The sequence below is a fragment of the Manacus candei genome, unplaced genomic scaffold, assembly GCF_025592945.1.
Source record: "Manacus candei isolate 608988 ecotype Guabito, Panama unplaced genomic scaffold, ASM2559294v1 h1tg000041l, whole genome shotgun sequence".
NCBI lineage: Eukaryota > Metazoa > Chordata > Aves > Passeriformes > Pipridae > Manacus > Manacus candei.
In genome coordinates this window covers 2,867,501-2,886,791 of record NW_026138089.1, presented here as the reverse complement: position 1 = coordinate 2,886,791, position 19,291 = coordinate 2,867,501, and the positions used below count along the sequence as shown (strand labels likewise).

The 19,291-nt window shown below is 37.3% G+C and overlaps 1 protein-coding gene across 2 annotated transcripts in view; it reads left to right on the top strand.

Annotated features, from left to right (window-relative positions):
- POLA1 (DNA polymerase alpha 1, catalytic subunit) overlaps nt 1-19,291 on the top strand; it is a 203,741-nt gene that overhangs the window by 117,586 nt on the left and 66,864 nt on the right. The window lies entirely within an intron of this gene.

Sequence of the window (19,291 nt, the reverse complement as noted above, 5' to 3'; positions counted from 1 at the left end):
CCCTCTGGGCCCAGGCATTGAGCCAGTTTTCATTCAACCAAGATTTTCCAAGCACTGGCTCATATGACTCCCTTCTTCTCAAGATTTAAGTACCCTGTGCTGCCTGCACCTTTCCTCCATGAATATGCTTACACATTTTGCTGAATTCACCTCTGTCTCCTTTTGTCATGCTAAGAGACTGCTCTTCAAGGTCTGTTGCTATTATTCTTTTTTTAAGGCCCTCAAACACTGTTTATGGCTCTTCAACATACCAGTTCTTTTTCCTTTTTAACTCTTGCCACCAGGACTGTGTGTGCTCCAGTACCATTCTCACAATGCATTTGAAGAAATTCACCTCAGTACTCATACACAGTTCTTCAGTATTTAACCTCCACATCTTCCTTTAAAGCTGATGTTAAATAACTTGTCTACCATGACTCCTTTTCAGCTGAAAATTTCTGGCATACAGTACCCCCATTCTGTAGGTGTGAACTATAGTCTTTGTTCCCAGTGTGTTGCTTTTGTTTCACTGTACTAACGTGTATTTTGTTTTGAATGAACACAGTTTACCAAACCAATTTCCTCGTGCTTATCATTATTTGCTGTTCTGCTTTTGTCATCTGTAAATTTGGTCTGAATTGATTCCTCTCTTCTCCTAATCACTGATGTAAATGTTGAAGAGTGTGAGTGTAACCTTTTCATTGTGATACACCACCGGAATCCCTCTGCATTCCATATTGAAAAATGCTTCCTTGACTGTCATCACTCATGGACCATTGATTTTTTTTGAAATGCTTCAACTTTGCACCTCTTAATCCATTTCACATGTACTTCATTAATGCTCTGCAATGCTAATTCTGTTGCAGTGTCCTTTGCAAGTAAATCAAATACTATCCAAGAGATTATTTATAGTACATCTACCTTTCTCAAGCAAACTTGTAATGCAAATAAAAATGAAAAATGAAAAAAATTAACTGTCATGGCTGGTTGAGACTCATCTATATAAAAACATATTGACTGGTGTTAATTCCATCCCAGTTCTTAAATTCTTGATCATTGAAAGTCTCTATCAGTATTTCTGTTATCTTTCCTCAGGTTAGTGTTAGTCTGATACATACAAGAAGTTACGGGGTACTGATTTGCTTGTATAACTATTTCAAGGAAAATTAGCATTTTGGTAGATATGTAGGTCTCAGTCTTTTGAAGTGGCTTCAAGGGTTGGGAAATCCAGCAAGTAGTGGATCTTCTTGGCTCTAATTGGACTGTTAAATTCAGGTATTTTTTATATGAATATACTGAATTTTGAAGGCCTATTAATAATTTTCATGCTAGCTGACCAAAACATAGTTCTTCTTCCTTATATGCTACTAGACTGTTACTGTGCTTTTCCAAAATATGGGGAAAAGTTGCTCTTCTGATTGTTTTGTGCTGCAGACTATTTTGTTGTTTTCATCACGTCATCGATTTGCTTCTATGTTCTTAATTAATATCTGACCTAATTTTTCTTATTAGCCTTCTACTTGGGAAAACTTCTCATTTGTGTCAGCAGCTGTCTACTTCCAGTCTCCATTTTTCATACTTCTGTTTTACACATTTTACCAAGTTAAAATTTACTTGTAATTTTCCTTGCCCTAAGAGAGAGGACTTCTCAAATTATTTGGAACTGGATTTTTACCCACATGAAATATAATAAGGTCATAATACTGGTTTCTAGGTAGTCACAGTCTTCTATTCTAGTAATTTAATTTTTCTTTACCTGTCATAATGAAATTAGGAATTTGTATAATTTTTTTTAATGAAGTATTCTCTCTAGATTATAGAAAAATACTAGTTCTAGATACTTGGGGCAACATGTATGTCTACCACAAACTAAAAGAAGCAACACATAGCAACAAAGTTTTTTTTCTAGCAGACAGGATGTATCAAGTAACTTTTTCTGGTGTCAAGAGGCTGCAGTGGGAAAGTTCTCTTGGGCCATACTAATTTCTGTATTGAGCTGTTGGTTCTAAAGGCTTAGCAGGTCTCAGTAGCAGCCAACCTTTTAAAAAGCAGAATCATAGTGTATTTGAAGGATACTTCACCTGCTGTTTTTCTGCAGTTCGTTCATTCTGAATGTGATTTAGTAAATAAAACTTTGGAGTTTTATGTTAAAAAAAATAAATCTCCGCAACAAAAATGTCCCGTTTATTTAGCTTGTCTGTTGCCAATGTAGAAGCAACAGAAAACAGTCTCTTCCCCATTCTCATATTTTTTGGTTCAGTGAGTTTATGACAGGCCTTTATTTCTGTTGAGTTGGCTCTTTTTTTTTAATGCTTTCACAGAAGCATCAATTTCTTAAGGTCCATCTGGTTACTTTAGTTGGTGTCCAGAATAGTTTAGTTTGACGAGATTTTCAAAAAAACAACACACAACTGCCCCCAGTTTCTGTTGTTATCTCTGAACCTTTGTCCTAATTTTTTTCCTACTAGCTTCAAAGCAGTTTTTATTAAATTTATCATGTATTACATTGGTGTAAGTTTTGAAAATTTAAGTTCTAAGGTTTTGAAGCATTACCATTTTAGGTGTCTGCCTTCCCATTTTGTATGCCAAACCTGTCTAAAGTTGAATTTTGGCTGAAATTTCAACCTAAAATGGATTAACATTGTTTTCAAGATTAAATAAAACATATTGTTTCTATCTTAAACTGATCCACAGCAGCTCTTCTGAGATGCTGTTGTTCCTTTCTGACTTCACTTGAGTGCTTGAGATTGGCCTAGATTCTTGAGTTCTCTGTGGCAAGTAGCAGATACATGCAATTTATAAGCCTTTGAAATTTTTAATTATTAATAGAAAGGACTGTAAACTCTCTCAAACTCTCCCTCTGACCTTTCTTTTCATGATCTCTGGTCTGCATTTGGACCAGATGGTGCACCATGTATGGAGATGTTTCCTCAAAAGATGTTCATTATTAACATGGAGATTGATGTGACAATCAGCCTCTCCTGAAGAAGTGAAGAGCTGTGCAGTCTGACAGTGGTGGGAATGGCAAATATAGTGCAAGCCAGCAGGGAGGCAGAACAAGAGCTCTCATTTTAAAAAGAACAGGCAGGTCTAAGGGAACGTTTGAGGGCAACCTCAGGAGACTGTAGGAAAGAGTTGTGGGTGGGTGTTGAAAGTAGTTACAGGAATGCAGGGGAAGCTGAGGAGGAAGCCTAACCATCTCATAACACTTAGCAAATGTGGGGGTTTGAGGTTTTTGAGTGTCTTGTTTGATGCTTAGTTTAATTAACAGTAGCAGGGAGCAAATGTTATCATTCAAGGTGGAGTCAAGTAGTGGAGTATATATTTAGTAACTCAGAATAAAATCTGCTACAGATTTCTTTTAATTATTCCAAATCAAAGTTCTAAAAAAACTGTATGTTGCAGCTGAAATGTAGACATCTCATTATATGAGCCTGCCTAGTGAGGTCCACCAAGCAAGTAAATTTATTCACAGTTGTGGTCATCTGAGGAGAAATGAATGGGAAAGGGAAAAATCTGATGTAATGTAAATTAGTTTAATCGAAGCCCACAGGTCTGAAGGTAAATTACAATCACTTGCTTATTGTATGACATCGCAGTAAAAGCAGTGTTAAAGTTGTTCAGGTGACCTTACCATACCTGAAATGTAAGGTGCTATGGCTTTGAGGTCTTTAACACTTGGCCATGAGGAGGAGTATATATTTCCTCCTTCCTTCCTCCTCCTCCTTCCAACCTCCTCTTGGTTGTCTTTTGTCAGCCTAAGAAAATCCATCTACATTTGATAACTTTATGAACCTTAAAGATAAATTCATAGTGTGGAGCAGGAGCTAGGCATGATTAATAAATAAAAGATAAAACCCAACACAAAACCAAAATAAAACCCAAAAATGATTGCGAGCATTGAGTATAGATGAGTAAAAGAGACTAAAACATGGCCCGTGAGACTGGAGCTGGACCTGGGTAGATGTAGATGAAACTAAAAGCAAAGAAGCTGAATTGAGTGGAATTGGTTGAATTAGAATATTCAAATGTGGTATCTGCTGGATAAGCACCTGGCTGGGCAGGTAGGTTGACATAGCATCAGGAGGCAGGCATGGGTGAAGGTTGCCTGTGAAAATTTGGACACAAAACCCAAGCAATTATATCTGAGTATGATTGGTTTAATAAGAAAAATATAAGAAAATTCCTAAGTATTTACTTGCCTCTACTATTGGGAAATACTGGGCAAAATGTGTAGCTTGCGGAGAATGCAGAGAGTAATTGTTATTATGGGCTACTCAGTTTATTTCAAGAAGCAAAATATGTGTCTTCCTTTAAACCCTATTTTGAAGAATGGATTTTTTTTTATATTTTATTTTAAAAATAGAAGAGAGATCCTGATACTGCAAAGTTGGACATTTGAAAGTTGAAGAAATCCCAGAACGAATACTGCTTACTTAAGTTTAATGCAGGTCGTTTATATTTGATGTTACCCTTCCCCTTTTTTCTGTACATTGCAGCCCACAGGTTGAACAGCCCTTGTTGGATGAGCAGCCAGTCTGTATTTGTTTCTCTCCATTGCATAGTGGATGCTCTCTGCCTTATCGAGTGTTCTCTCTGAAACTTTGCCTGGAATTATTTTTTTTCCCATGGAGTTTTCTGTGGCACACTTCACTGGGGGATCAAGTGGCTCTTAAAGAGCATCTTTACAAGAGCTGTATTAAGCTAGGGGGCAATTATTATTTTTATTTCTCAGAGGAATGAGACATTGGGGAACAAACAACAAACATGTCCATAAGTTTGGGTGCCCAATTTGTGAATCAAAGGACCTGTTTTTTCAGTGTGTAGTACTGAGTAACTGCCTGAAGCAGAGCTTTCAGGTTACAGTTGGGTCTACTCAAACTTGAGCATCATAGACCTTTAAATTTCACTGCAAACAGAGTGATTATTGAGGTGATCATTGCTTGTGAGTCCATTCAATAGACTGGAAGTGACTTGTCCAGCCACATGGAGAGTCTGTGTAGAGGCAGTAGTGCATTTCAGCTCCCTGGGACCACAGTCACTGGACTTCAGCACTTTATTTTCATTTCTTTCATTTTGCTACATACTCTCCAGTGTTCCCAGTACAAAGTCTTATTCACTTTACAAACCATTGTAAAGGCAGTCCAGTCCTTTAATGAGAATTAAAATATAGATGTGATCCTTTAACTGTAAATTATCACGTGATTTGTATGTACAGGGAACTGAAATGAGGATTACATGGGCTTCTGATTGCATGCTTCTTGAACTTAATGTATTTTCACCTACCCTGTATGTGAAAATCTATTGCTAAAGGGTGCCATTGCATTTTACAAGAAACATTTGCATACATCTAATGACAGGATTTGGTCTATACAGAGACATGACTTGTTTTTATTAATGATATCATGAAAATTAAGCTCTCAACCATTCAATCAGCTCACTATGGCATAATAAATGTTTCAGTACAGAGCCCGTGCTCCAGTAATAAATAGCAAATTTATTGTGAAGTCGATCAGTAATATGTATTGGACTGTTTTCAGCAGTTTTTTTCTTATAAGTTCCTTGCAATTGTAAAGAAAATAAGTTTAAAGTTATTAGTTTATTATGTATTATAATACTATTCATTGGCAAATGTTTTAGTACAGTAGGTATTCCATTAGAAACCGCCCAATCTGATAATTTTAAGAGTTTTTTTTTTCTTTTTAAGCAGCTGCTTCCTCTCTGATTTGGATTTTAATCATGACTTGACTTAAGCTTTCATGTCTTACTTATGCTGCCAGGAGAGAACTCGAGCACTAGTTTACTTAATTATTTGCTGTACAACAGCTGCTAATATTAAAAAGGAAAAAAAAAAACCACAAAAAAATGCCATCTCATCTTTAGGCCTGCTACAGACAAAAAAAGCAAAGGCAGAGGAGATGACTGTAGCTACCCTGTCTGCTTGGCACCGGCTTCCTCCTCCTCTCTCACTTTCAGTTTTCAGTGTAATGAAGAGCAGGAGAACAATATTCTGTAATTAAGGATTCCATTAAGTTGAAGAAAAGAGCAAATGGAGTTGTTTGTTCTCCTAGCTGAAAAAATTTGTCTGGGGTGGGGGGTTAGTGGTAGTAGTGTAGAAAGAGAGAGGTGGGTGGAGAGACTAAGTCAGGGCTGTTTGTTGAATATACTGTTAAGGACTGTTACCATCCTAATTAATCAAGTTAGAAATTACAGCTGTAGTCGGTTTCCCCCCAATTCTTGTTATCAATTTTCTTCTCTTTTGAGACAAAGCAAATATAAATTTTGTGTTCATTTGTCATTCGTTCTTTGACTTCAGCATCTCTGAAAATAACAATGTAGCACAAAAGACCAGTATTTACCTAGTTGTAATGTGGGTTGCCATGGTGTTTTGCAAATTATTGCAATTATGTTCACCATGCGAGTCGCCCTTGGTAACTGGCGAAAAAACTGATAATCCTGTTTTGAACAAAAGGTCAAATTGCTGAATAGAAAGTCTTGATTAACTAAAAGATGTACAAAGTGGAATTATTTCCTACCATTCAGAAATAGTTCTTGATCGGGTTTGGGGGAGGGGGTGAGTAAGTACATCTGATTACTGAAGTACAAAGCATTGAAAGGATGTTGTCTTGAGCCTTTCATGTAGTCTTAATGGTGGCTTTTTTGTCAAATTTACCCATTTGCGGCATTGAAAGAGGCAGCTGCATTTAAGCTTGAGAGATGGTGCTTTTCAAGAGTTCAGTGCATGGAAAGTTCTCAGCAGTATCTGCAGTTTACTATTAGACCTTCGGCTATTAAAACTGATGTGCTGCATTTGAGCCCATAGCTCTTGGTGCTTGTAAAACCCTCTGACTGATGATCTAATAAAGTGCTCTTACCGGACAATCTCTGATCAGATACTTTAGGGGGAAAAAAAAAAAATAACCACAGCTCTGAAAAGGATGGAGGTAGAAACACATGGCTATACTGAAAAGTTTGCTTTTGTAATCTGCAGTGGAAATGTTAGTAAATAAGGCTGTATTTTCAATTTGAGTTTTTTAAAGGCCCACTGTTCCAGAATTCATTTTTATTTACATTTACGAAAGCAAAAATCAGTCTGAAAAGATTAAAAGTTCTTCATAATCACTAGTCCTCAACAATTACATACAAATATATAGAGGGAATGGTCTTCTGCACTTTAATGCTGTGAATTTCCTTTCGTCTTTCCTTTTTTATTCTTGGGAGTGGCAGGGGGAGCGAGGGAAGAGGTGAAGAGGATTAAGGGTTTTTCCTTTTTTAATTATTTCTACTTTTTGTTTTTAAATAGCTACCTGGAAATTAATTCTTAAAACTTTGGAGAGCTTGTGTGAGAGCAGCATGAAAGCAAAGTAAACCTGAACAAGTTTGTGGGTTTACATTCTGCATCACCTAGCAACCCCCTGGCTCAGCCAGTTCTCTCCTCTGCCCCCAGTCCTGTTTACAGACCATTCAGACTGCTCTTCGAAACCATGAAAGATATTCAGTTTCATTAGTGCCATTCTCAAGGAGAAAATAATTAAACTTAAATGAACAAACACTGCTTAGTGATGCTTTAAACTTCTCTAGTTTAAGGTGACCAGACTGTTGAGACCACTTTCTCTGCCATTACCTTTCACTCTTTTGAGCTCCTCTAAACTCGCCTACCCATGTATGTGCTTTATAGTTTTTAAAGTTTTCAGAACTGTATTAACTCCTTCAGTATTTAGAGATGTTCAGAACCATATTGCAAAGGTGTTTCACACAAACAATCTTTTTGTCTCTTTACCAACTTGAGATGTACACTGGAGCTGACAAACCTTACTGTTACTGCCATGTACATGAGCAAAACCTCTGTTTGTTCTAATTTTATATCTGATGTCTTGCAGGAAGTTCACCATGACAAGTCTGAGACAGGAAAAATTCAAGGACTGTACAAATGTTTGAGTGGAGAAGGAAGAAAACAGATTTGTGGAAGAAGTGGGGGGAGGAGAGTGTTTTTAGCTTTGTAACCAAAGTAGAGGCATGGTTTTTAAGAAATCTTTGAGTTCTTACTATTTGTATGCTGCTAGATTCTTTAACAAGCAATAGTGGATGGGCTGTATGAGCTCTTTATGCTTTGCTGACAGTTGACAGACAAAGCAAAATTTTTTCTGAGGCAAGGTACTGTACTTAGTTATGACCTATTGTACCCTAAGAGTAGGGCTTGCTTTGAGTTGTATGAATAGGGAGAGTATTTTGGCAAAGTGGACTTAAATATCCTTCTAGAGGTTTTAGCTCTCAATACAGAAATACATAAGACATCCTTCACTGATCCTTTTCTCGTACTTTTCCATATGAAGTCATTTTAAGTATTTCTTCTCTCAGTTGCTTGCTCAAAATTCAATTTAGCTGTTTTCAGATTGTCTTAAGTGAAATAAAATTATTGGTAATAGCTGCTTCTCTTTGTGAGCAGTATGTCAGCCTGTGAACACTTATGCTCTACTTTTTAATCTTTAGGGGCATGTGTTTTGGTGCCTAGAACCTTATTTACTGAAGATAAGAAGACCAGGGTATTGGATTTGATGTGAAGTAAAGCAGAACATACTGGCTAATTTAGTTTGTAATGTTCAACTGTTAAAGTTGGAATTTGTCCACTTGTGGTGCTATTACATGTGTTTAAATGAGGGCCACTGTTTGCATCAAATCTGTCATAAGGGTTTGGAGTGCTCTATTATTCTTTCAGCAGGCTGATGACAGAGCCTGGTCTTTGCACAAATGAGATCAATAAGTTTCAAATAACTTATATGAAAGACATGTGACTGTACATTTAAAGGTGTCTTTTTTAAAAGAAAATCAATTTCTAATAGCATGTAAAACTCTGACCTACAAGATATTTTTCACTTCTGTCTTGTTTGGTAAGTTTGTTTAAAACATCTTTTACATTAGCTTGAGCGTTTGAGTTCTTGAGGGGTTGGGTGAGGGTGCATTTCTCAGTGGTTATCTGCTGCTTTGGTTACATACACACACTTACGAGACTTTTAATGGTAAAAATGATATGAAATTTTCTTTTGGTCTTTCATGGTTTCCTCGATTATACCCCTCCTCCCCCCTCAGATCTGGATTAGAATGCAATTCAAGTTCTGTTATTTTGGAGTATTCAGAATTACAAAATACCATTCCTGAAACTCTGTATCATTTTCAGTAGCCTGTAAATAGGCAGATGATATTCTGTGGCTGACTTTGCATGACAACAGCAGTGCATTGCTGATAGGACTGTGAGGGCATGCAAGTACTGAAAGGACTCCTAAAAAGTATGCTATGGGACATAATTTTGTTGTAGCCTAAATCCTCTCAAGTTAATGTCCGTTTTCCGTGATATCCAATACAAACTTGGGGTGTTTTAGACCAGCGCAGTTGGCAGCTTCACTTCTCTTAAGTGAGCTGGCCACCTGGAATCTACATCAGTGCTTTTACTGTTACCATATCATCAACTTTTTCAAGATAAAAGGACATTCTGTGTTCTAAGAAACTCAGGTAGTATTTGTGTCCTCATTCATGCTTGCTTTAAGGTAGCAAGTCAGTGTAGTTACATTGCCTTCAGTTGCAGTTTGTCTAGTTGTTTGGACCTGCATAATCTGGTCCTTCAATGGTGTGATTCCATTGACTCCAGGTGCCTTTGGGTCATTTTGGGCTGGCAGTTTTCCAGTGCAGAACTGAGACAACAGATATGAATGTTTCTGAGAGCAGGAGGTTTAAGTGTTTTGGAGAGGGTGTCCTTCTCTTTTACCAGCATTGGGTGGTGAAGTGATCATTTGCCTTCCAGTAGGAAGTTACTAGCTGAGATGCTTCAATTTGATAACATTCTTTAGTGTGCTCCCTGTGATAATAACACTGGATTATATAACCAACCATCTCCAGTATCTGTACTGCTTTCAAGTAATACACTTTTAAAAGCATATCTCATTGTTTCATCTTTCATTTAAGTTTTGTATTTTTCCTAGAAGATCTTGTCTATCTGTTCATCAGCTTGGATAATGCTGAATTCAAGAGGAGTAGAGTGAACCATCCAGGAAAGGAATTTCCTTTCTTTGTAAGAGTTCTGTTATCCACTCCATCCCACAGCTAAACTCTGATCGGTTATACAGGCCAAAACTCAAGAAGCTCTGAAAATAAGGAAATGCTTAGAAAAGAAATTGAAATTGCATCTTCATCTTCCATTAAAGTGAGGCAGCATGAAATGGAGTGTGAAATGCTGTGGTCACTATTTACATTTGCCCTAAATTGGATGATCAGGTAGCATTAGACTCTAAAAATACTCATAGTGGGAAATGTAACCTATTTTTTTCTGGATGAGGAGCTACATATGATATTTATTATATAGAAAAAGAAAAATTAATACAAAGTCAGTGACCAAGAGTTGAGTTGATAAAACAGGTCTTTCTCTTGTCATCTGAAAAGTCATATACGACACTGGATCTATGATCAGATCTCTTAATGCATTATAGTTAGCTTTTTGTATTAATTTCAGGAACTAATTTCAGTTGTTGTTACTATAATAGTTACTAAAAAAATTTACATTACCAAAATGTATACAACACTCAACAAAATACCAGAGAACATAAAGTAAGCATTGTCTGGGTAAGGGATTTAAGCTGTAGGGTAAATTTATAAAGAAATCTAAACAAACCTAAGGTGCTTCACTATTCTAAGCATTTGCTGCAATATCTTTGAGAATAAGAAGCTTGAAAGCATGTTTAACATGGTACCTATCCCACTTAAAATAAAAAAACAAGAGCTCTAGTCAGCCAGCATCAATAGTAGACTCTTGACCCAATTTTTTTGTAAAACAATCTATTTGAAGAGTCTGGGAAAATATCAAAGGAATCTGTTATTTGGAGATGATTAAATGTTAGTTAGGACAGCAGTATAAAACCTTGAAACAAAACATTCTCAAAGGTCATCTTTGTCTTACGTACTGAAATTGGAGTATAAATATTTTAACTTAGTTTTAAGATGTTTTTGACTTAAAAGTTTCAGTTCAAGAGAACTTGCACACACTGTGAAATTCTTTTACATTTTAAAATTCTGGGATGGAGTTCAGACATAACCTCTTCTCTAGAAGGGATCTATTGAACCTAGCATTAGGGCTTCTGACTGAGTGCAATTGGATCTCCTTATGGTAACATATTAAATAAGTAGAGAGAGCTTCTCCGGAAATTTCTTTTTAAAATTTTGGTGAAGTGGAAAAGAAGGCTGGAGTGACTAGTACTTCAGTAACAATGTCTGTTCATATACTGCTTTGAGATGTAAATATGTTCGAACTTACTAATTGAAGAGGCTTTACAAGTCCCCTGGATTTCCTTGAAAGATAAAATGAGATCCTTCTCATGGTCTCACAGATACATGTTTTTATTAGTGGTTGGTATCTGGTTTGTGGAATATCAAGCCTTGCAGGATCCTGAAAAAGTTGCTGGCCCAGAATTCTGCGTCACCGATTGCTTCTAATTCCATTACTCCAGTTGTTCTGTTTGGTTTGCATGATTCTTGTCAACAGAGTGTGCCTGTTTATTCCTTGTCAAGAAGATTATCATTGATAGGAAAAATGCCAGAACAGATAAGATGCTCCTTACAAAGGCTCCTTCTGATGGTGATCATTTTGTTAGGGGGTGAGGAAGGAAGGGAAGCCTGACAGTTCATTTTCCATATATGACACTCTTCTGTGACAGCATATTCTTCTTTGTTTCCCTCAAATTTCTTTCTGACAAAATTATCTTAGAATTTCACCTTGATGAAGAATTTACTTATTCTTTTCTTTCCCGTGCCCAAAGAGGGGGATGACCAAGAGGTAGGTTTTTAAACATATGAAAGGTAGTCCTTTCATATGTGGACCTAGTCTTTTATAAATTGAGATAATCTTGTCTCCAGGTTGTTTGTATTGGTAGCTACAAGTTCCAAAGGAATGGCTGTCTCTGCGCAGGCTCTCAGGAGATGCACAGACTTGACAAAGTCAAATGTCTTAAGGTGTCACGTGTGTGGAGTCCTCCTGATCAAAGTGTTCTACAGTGAGTCTACTCTGGTAGTCTCACCAATAAATTACTCCATCTGTAAGATCAATCAAGCAACTATTGATGTGCCTTTGTACTTGCTCTGGAAGGACATTCAGGATAAAGCAGCTGGCTGGAAGCAGCTACAGAAAGTACACAAAGCAGACAGGCACCAGGACACTGCAAAGAGTTACTTTTCCTTCAGAAGAGAATAGTGTGTTTCTGTTTATGCCAATCCCAGACTCATCAAGTCCTCTATCTTGAAAAACCCTTTCAAAAATTTAATGAGTCTATGCCTCTCCGATGTCTAGCAGTGGTAGAATTTGTTTCTTTGTAAGAGTGGTCTTCTGAGGTTTTTATCAGGTACATTTGCCCATGAAAAAAGTGGGATGTTGCCTCAAGAACCCAAAATATGCCGAACTTCACTGGAGTGGTGGAATCACCCTCCCTGAAGTGTTCAAAAGGTGTGTGGATGTGGCACTTGGGGCACTTGTTTAGCAATTGGACTCCATGATCTTAGAGGTTTTTTCCGACCTTAGTGATTCTATGATTCACATGGCTAAGTGGGTAAAGTTTTCTGGTGAAGTCTCGTTTCACTATTTATGATAGCATCCCTGACCTGAGGGGATTTCTTCTTGGCATTGTAGCAGTGGCAGGCAGGTGTCACCCAAGTCTGCATTGTCTGAAAATTCCAGTGTGTGACACTAGTTCTCACACTGTCATTCAGATAGTAATTGTTGCTGCTATCTCACTAGGATGGTGCAAATGCATTGGATTGTATCAATGTTATTACTAGAGTATTTCTTTGTTCTAAACGGGCAAAAAAGCAGATTAGGAATTGAAATTACTTGAAAGTAATTTGGTTTCTGGTACACAACAGAGAAACTTTCCTAACTTTACAGCAATAGCTCATCTTTAAGTCAATATTCATACCACCTTTCATGTTTAAAGATGTAGCTACTACTAGTAGTCAAAACACTTGCCAGAGAATGTGTAAACAGAGGGTTTGGCTGTAATTCCTGAGATGCTGTCTACCACTAAGGAAACTTTGTCTATCTGTTCCCCAAACACTCAGCTATTTACAGAAGACACAGAGAGGGAGAACACACCTGTGATGTGGAACAATTATTGTGATTAGAACTGATAACTTTCAGGCCACTGAGTCAAGTCCTCTGTTGCCATGATGAACGGCCTGATTTTATTTCATAAAATCATCTATCTTTTAACGTTACATGGGGGTATTTATATGTTTGATAGTGTACCCAGTAATGCAATATTATTGGAACCTCATCCTTCCAGAGGGTTTAAAGACACTTCAGCCAGATTTGTCCTGTTAGGAAATGCTATCCATAATAATGGACATTGGCAGGAAAATGGGTTTTGAAGCTTCTGGTCTTGGAATGAGTGAAAATAATATGCTTTTGTAGGAGTAGTATAAAAAAGGAGGTCAGTGTGAAATTAAAGTGACCTGATTAGTGACTCACAATGATGTCCTGATCAAAAAGTTTTCATTGCATTGTCTCTCACATTCAGCCTTGCAAAAACTGGTTTGCTGATCAGTGACATGAACAGCAAGCTTATGCTGGTTGACTTGGACAGTACATTCAGGTTGGGTTCCTACATTTCTCTTCTGGTGTGTTTGGTGATTTAAGGTGATAATTTCAGCTCTGCAATGCTGAAGCCGTGGATTTTGAATGTAATATGCTCAAGGTCAGGTCTCCCAGCCATCTGGAGATTGGACATCATCCAGTAAGATCCCATTATCTAAAGCCCATGTTAAAATTGTCTTCAATGAGGAGAAAGATTGTAGAGAAGCAAGCACAAATTAGAATTAAATTCAACTCCAAAGTAACTGATAGTGACTTGTGAATAATTTTCAGTGCTTTGTGGTTTTTACTACCACGTTTTTTCATTTCATGTAAACTTCCAAAGCATTGTAGTGCCTTAGCATCCAGACTGTCCAAAGGCAGGGACAGATGCAGAACTGAAGTGTCCTAGAGAAGCACATCCAGTTTTCTGCTGTAGCAGGCAGCCAAGCTACATTGTGAAATGTAGTTTGTAAAAACTATTAAGATAAGGCTAAATGAATGTATGTTGTTGACTCCTGCAACGTCTGTTTGACAGGCTGTTCTGAAACCACTTGCCTCTGTATGTTGGGGTAATATTTCTAATGCTTGTTGATCACTAGAATGGAAGAGGCTAATTCTCAAGAACAGACTTAAAGAGAAACAAAATTACTTTTGACTTGCAAATTTCTCCCCTTTAGCTACAGTTCATGGATGTAATACTTTTGAGGGATTTTCTTTTATATTTTGCATTTGTTTCAGGGGTTTTTTTGCATACTTTTTATATTTTAAAATGAACTAAGCATTTGTAGGCAGAATGTTTGGAAACGCTAGTTGCTTTTTTTTTTCCACTCTCTATCAACTTGTATTTCATTTCCCACAGTGTTGCAGATACCAAGTAGAACAAAGCTGAAGATTTCCTATTATGATTTTGTTTGATCTATTGCAAATTAATTTACAGACTCCGTGATAGCTGCTGGGAAATGAAGGATTGGTTTTGTTTGGTCAGTGAAGATGACAGACATGGATCAAATAAGAGTTAACAATAATGCACTTGAACAGATTGAATCAGAACATAATGCATGTATTGAATTTGATTGCAACATGCATGGCCATGGAAAAGTTTTTTGTTTAAAACAAATCAAGGCTATGGCTTAATTATCAAAGCAAAACAAGAAACATAAAGACCTACATGTTTCTGATACTGCTTTTTTTTTCAAAAATAGCTCCCTTCACACAGTTATCTACATGTTTAATTTCCATGCATAATAGCAACAGTTATTGTTGTCATATGTTAAGAGAGATTAACAGATAGTAAGTACAAACAAAAACAAATAAGGCCTGAATAGAGAGGTGACAAAGAAGAAAAGACCTCTTTAAAGTTAATTATAACTGGTAGGAAATCTATACAAATGATATTAATTGTTTTCTATATGAATTGAAGGAACATTTAGTATCTATGCAATGTGTTTGGGCTTTTTATTGTAGGCAATACTTAGAAATCTTCATTTTTAAAATATATTTTATTGCAATATGTACTATTCAGTGAAACTTGTATGTTTTTATCATTATTTCTTAGTAGCTGAAAACAAGTATAATAGTAAGCTGTTGATTCTGAATGGTTATTTTTATCCTACTGTTTTTTTACTTTAAGCGCCTGTATTTTGTGACCAGCAAAGCTCCCAGTGCTTTCTTCAACAGTGACTGCATTAGACTGGTACAACTGCATAAAGAAACTCGCTTCAAATATCATTAGTCAGTGGTAGTTTAGGGGGACCATCTGTGCATTCCATTGTAAGACAGTGGAAGCAGTACCTTGTGAGTGGTGTAGTCCTTTGTTTCTTAATTGTTAGCTAAAAATGCCAAAAGGTGGCAGAAAACACATTTACTTTTATTGTGCATTATTTTGATGCTTGTCTATTTTTGAGTATTCTGTTCAGCTGAAGCTGGGATGGTGCTCCCATTCCAGGCTTTGTTTTTTCAGTTGCACTTGCATTCCCTAAGTATCTTGCTATCTGGCAGTTTCCATGCTTTGTTTTTCTAGTATAATAAATTGTTTCAAAGTTCAAATGTAGTCATTTAATACGTTTTGAGTCATGAGTGTTCTCTTCCTGCACACAGAATCTTTTCATAGTTACAGCTGAAACAATTACACTCTTTAACAGGAGGGGTTTGGAATGGGTGAGGACACCCTCTGCATCTCCCCCTGCCTGGCTGTGTATTTGAAGGCCCTGCTTGTGTCAGACTGCTGACAGATGTTTCATAGGTAGAGATGCCACATAATAAGCAAATGTGACATAAACAACTTTCTATACAGAGCATAGCTTTTGTCTCTAAAAATTAACTTAGTGGAAGATCTGTGACAATTCATTATCCTTTCCAGAAATTTTTTTGTTCTCCCTCACTGTGGCTCTAATGATATTCTTGGTACTCACATAAGTGAGTGCCCGAAGATCTCATTGCTATTCTTGAGTAGCTTTTTTTTCTGTAGAAGGTTATTCCAAGTCTGTCAAAACTGAGTTATTTAAAAAATGTGAGGCAACAGATAAACACCGTCCTCTTTTAAAAATAAATGTGAGCTTCATTTGCAAAACCAAAGCCAAGGACTGTCTTTTTCACTTGAGGCTCATTTGTGCCTGCTGACTTCAGAAGACACAGGTCAGGTGTCTGTGTTAGGTCGTGTCCTAAGTTAGGATTTTTCACAATGAAGCATGTGCTGATGAAGTAGCTCAGTCTTGTTGAGCAGTGTCTTATCTTTATAATGTTAGTTCTGAAGTATTTGTCATAAATAAATTGTATATGACAAGGAAAGCAGTACTAGGACTGCTGGGGCAGCAGTTGTGCAAGAGACCAAATTAAATTCACAGGTTTTTGAATTCTTGAAATTTTCTCATTGTGCAGTATTAAATATGTAGTTATTTACATTGCTAATCTACAAAACAATAAAACTCAAACTTAGTGATCAGATCACTAATTACACTGTTTCCAACCCCCCTTATTTTATTAAGAGCATCTAGATTAGGGAGGATTTGCCTCATCCCAAAATCTGTTAGGTGAATTGGTTTTTGGAGATGATTTTTCTTCCTCCATTTACTATAAACAAATCATAGGGTGACCAGCTTAAACTGGTTATCAGGCTTTTAGATATCAAAGTTGGGTGAAATGAATCTACCTGCTTATCTTAATAGACTCTTTCAATTCCTGCATTATGGACTTGAGCACACATTTTAGGAAGCAATTTGCATTGCTGTTGGCATGAAGTTCCACACACAGTTTTTTGGTCTGGCAACATAGACATAAAAACTCTGCTGTGCAAGGGCAGCAGGAAGTGTTTTGGTGGACTTTACACCAAGTGGGATAGTATTGAAATTGTGATATGGCTGGAAAAATGGTGAAAGAAGAGAGATCTCTGCCATAAATGAAGTAAAGGATTTGAACTTTCATCTTAAAAAGATACATAAACAAACAAAAAGCCTGAAATAGCCTTGGAGAACTTTTGAAATTACTATGGAAGATATTTTTAAGTTGAAATTTAAGTGGAAATTAGGTATAAGTCATCGCCAGAACATACAGTTGGAACAGCTTGTTGAAGAACCAGTGAGAATGGAATCAAGCAACTTTTTGAGTTGTTGTCTGATTCCTAGTATTTCCATGAAAGTACCAGGAATTCTGGTACAGTTAGGTTTAACTTCTTCACAGGAGCTACAAAAATTTTGGAAACGGGCAAAAATAAGCAGTCACTATTCCTTGCACAGACATGAGCAGCTGATGATCTGAAATGCAGAGTTTGCAGGGCTGAGCTGCTCAGGGGTGGTAAAAGCAGGAACTGCTTGAGAAGAGTTGCAGATAGACTTTGTGATACTGACTGGACTTGTCAGTTAACACTGGAAGATGAAATCTTCTGCCAAGTAATGTGAAGTAAGGCAGATGCTGAAAAACCAATCCTAATTTTGTATATAGAGTGTGTATTGACTTACAAGGGAAGAATAAAATTACAATTCTTGGATAATGATAAATACCTTTCTGGAAATGACTGCTCAGTGCTCAAATGCTCAGTAGTGCTCTAGGCAAACAGAACTTGAGGAAAGAAAAGAACAGAGAGCAAGATGGTAAATACCATTTTGTTTCTGTATAAATTCATGTTCATCTAGCATCCTAAATACTGTGTACAATACCGGTTTCATCTCCCTCCCCATTTGTCCTCTATTTTCCCCCCAGTCCCGTCATTTCAAAAAAGACTTGGAAGAGATTCAGAGAAGGGCAACAAAGATTTGGAGTGATTTCCATGAAAGGAACAACTGAGTAAATTAGGAGTGTGGTTTGGAAAAGAGTTTGATTGCAGGTGATGTGATGGAGGTCTGTAAAATCATGAGTGGCATGGAAAAAGTGAATGCAGAATGATTTTTCCTAGTCTCTCCTGATACAAGAACTAGAAGGCATTAAAAGAGAAAGAGTGTGTGTGTTCAAGAAAAGTAAGATACTTTTTCATATAGCGTGTAGTTGTTCTGCAGTATATTGCAGATGCTAAGTTTCAATTGGTTGAAAAAGCACTTGAAGTTCATTGGGGTGGGAGTAGTAATGCACCCAGTTGCCACTGAATACAGAGACAATGATTCAGGTGGTCCTTGAGCCATTTCCAAAAGTTGGGAAAATCTTTGGAAGAGTTTAACTGTGTGTTTTCTCTTACGCTATTCCTTTGTATCTTATATAGGTGGTTCTTAGAGATGAGGTGTAGTGTTGTTTTTAGCCTATGGTCAAACCTGGCACAAAGAGTGCATCCTTACCAGTCCCAGAATCATTCTTTGTTTCATACTCTTAAGAGAAGCCTTTTGTATTGTCTCCCTGAGGTTAGATAGAGCAAACTGGCTCAGATTTTATTCCATTTTAACTCAGGAAAATGTTAGTTTACATTGAAGTCCCGAAAACTTTGTAAAAAAAAAAAATAATATTTGAAAACAAAGAAGAAAGGAAAGCTTCTGGCTAGCATCAGAAAACAGAAAAGTTAAAATTGTTTTTCCTCCTCTAAAGTGTAAGCAAGAAAATGGCACTTTACTTAAACATTTAATTTATTAAAGGTCTATGAGATGTCCTGCTGATTGGTCTACATAGTTGGATAAAATAATTCTGTTATTTTAATGCCTCATCTGGAGAAGAGAAGAGGTTTTGGTATATTTCAAAGAAAGGATGACTGCAGCGATCATAATGTGGGATTTTGAAGCAAGAAGACTTCAGCTTTGTTCTCTGCCTTGTTTAAACAAGGACCATAGAATCATAGAATCAGCTGGGTTGGAAGGGACCTCTGAGATCATCAAGTCCAACCCTTGATCCACTCCCGCTGTGGTTACCAGACCATGGCACTAAGTGCCACATCCAGTCTCATCTTAAAAACCTCCAGGGCCAGAGAATCGAGCACTTCCCTGAGCAGCCCATTCCAATGCCTGATCACCCTCTCTGTAAAGAAATTCTTCCTAATATCCAACCTAAACCTCCCCTGGCATAGCTTAAGACCATGCCCTCTTGTCTTACCGATAGCTGCCTGGGAGAAGAGACCAACCCCCACCTGGCTCCAACCTCCTTTCAGGGAGTTGTAGAGAGTGAGGAGGTCTCCCCTGAGCCTCCTCTTCTCCAAGATGTACAACCCCAGCTCCCTCAGCCTCTCCTCATAGGACTTGTGCTCAAGTCCCTTCACCAGCCTTGTTGCTCTTCTCTGGACCTGCTCCAGCACCTTAA